This window comes from Osmia lignaria, unplaced genomic scaffold (genome assembly GCF_051020975.1).
Source record: "Osmia lignaria lignaria isolate PbOS001 unplaced genomic scaffold, iyOsmLign1 scaffold0113, whole genome shotgun sequence".
NCBI lineage: Eukaryota > Metazoa > Arthropoda > Insecta > Hymenoptera > Megachilidae > Osmia > Osmia lignaria.
Genome location: NW_027478254.1, coordinates 45,001 through 47,311, shown reverse-complemented (window position 1 = coordinate 47,311; position 2,311 = coordinate 45,001).

Genomic DNA, 2,311 nt, shown 5'->3' with positions numbered 1-2,311 from the left:
GACTTTGAAATATTTCGGAGCGCACCTAAAGTTCGTTATTTTGGCTAAACGGAGCGAAAATCTGCATTTATACCATCACGGACGTTAGTTCAATAGCGTTTAACGATCGATCCACGGTACAGAATGCAAAAATATGATTGTTAAAATTTTCGACTAATCGGTTCTAAGAGGCGAAGCAATACGCCGCTGGGACTTTGAAATATTTCGGAGCGTACCTAAAGTTCGTTATTTTGGCTAAACGGAGCGAAAATCTGCATTTATACCATCACGGACGTTAGTTCAATAGCGTTTAACGATCGATCCACGGTACAGAATGCAAAAATATGATTGTTAAAATTTTCGACTAATCGGTTCTAAGAGGCGAAGCAATACGCCGCTGGGACTTTGAAATATTTCGGAGCGCACCTAAAGGTTCGTTATTTTGGCTAAACGGAGCGAAAATCTGCATTTATACCATCACGGACGCTAGTTTAATAGCGTTTAACGATCGATCCACGGTACAGAATGCAAAAATATGATTGTTAAAATTTTCGACTAATCGGTTCTAAGAGGCGAAGCAATACGCCGCTGGGACTTTGAAATATTTCGGAGCGCACCTAAAGTTCGTTATTTTGGCTAAACGGAGCGAAAATCTGCATTTATACCATCACGGACGTTAGTTTAATAGCGTTTAACGATGGATCCACGGTACAGAATGCAAAAATATGATTGTTAAAATTTTCGACTTATCGGTTCTGGATCACTGAAAAATCAAAAAAAATTATTAATTTTGATTAATTAAATTACATATGTAGTTTTATATTGTTATAGTCTCGTATTTGTTAATGTTTTGTCGTAAGAAAATGCAAAAATATCGTTTTAATGTTTTCGTCTCATCGGTTCTGGATCGCTGAAAAATCAAAAAAAAATATTAATTTTGATTAATTAAATTACAAATGGAGTTTTATATTGCTATAGTCGCTTATTTGTTAATGTTTTACCGTAAGAAAATGCAAAAATATCGTTTTAATATTTTCATCTCATCGGTTCTGGGCGGTTTTAAAATTTTTTAAAATATTAATTAAACCCATGATTTACATGAGAATGTGAATTTATTATGTCCTGCATGTTAATTTATTAATTTTCATGTATAGAACGTTATAAAATGAAAGGATATGTTCGACGATATTTTCAGTCTAAGTTTTACCGTGCCGGCGGGATGGTACGCTCTCACGGCGGTTTGCACAGGCATACGCCTGGGCGTAAGCCCATGCGTCGCCGACCTAGCGGCCGGCCGTTCGGTATTTATAGGAAGGCACTTTCGGTTCGCTCGGACCGGTCGGGAGTAGCGTCGAGCGTGTGGCTCTTTTATGACTTCGGTTGAAAAGCAGTCTACCGCTCCTCGAGAATATACTTTCTCGACTATTCTCGTTCCGGTTTTCCGTTGCGGATTATTATTAATCTCCACACAGCATTACCACGGGTCGGTGTCTAAGACCGAATGGCCCATATGTGGTGAGCCTTGTAATATAAGGCTGGTGACCTGTATGCACTTATAAATGTTGCATACTTGTACAAACTGAGCATCAACTGTCTGTAACCAAAATTTGTTAAAACTGAAAAAGTTATAAGATTGTATAAAAATTTTTGAACCAAGAAAGTAGTGTTAGACGAAAATTCGTTCTATCACTTTTAGAAGGGAGACTGTTTGGAAATATTTAAAGTATAAAATACACAAAAGTCCACTGAATTATGAACAAAATTACGTCCCTGAATTTAAGAAAAGTCAAGAGGTGTCAGAAATAAAATCCTCTCTGATACGTTCAGAGAGGAAAATAAGTATGGAGAGAGGAGTAAAAATGAAAGAAGTTTTAAGGCTGGGGAAACTTCTAAAGGAGAGAGATTCCAACATATCTAATATGTACATTTAAAGCAAGTCCAAGGAACTCTCTCCGTTAATGTTTGAAAAGGTGTGTGCAGATGGAGGAGAAATGTATAAAGTACAGAGACGAGGTTGGTGGGCCCGCTCTAATGATAAAGATTATAAAATTTGGTGGCAAAATGACCAGCATGATCACTGTACGCGCTTTCTCGATTTGTATAGCATGCCACTGTCCGCGCTATCTTTATTATATTGTCCAGCGTGTGTGGTCTACGTGCTTGCACGATGGATGCACGGCGTGAAAGTGATTTTCGTGCTTTATGAGAGGAGAGGAGAATATTTGGCCTCTATAAGAGGTACAAAATTTATGAAATGTGTGTTACATACAAAAGAGAAATGGCTTAACGTCGATCGGTCTTACAGGGAGGGCCGACGACGAAAATTTAAATT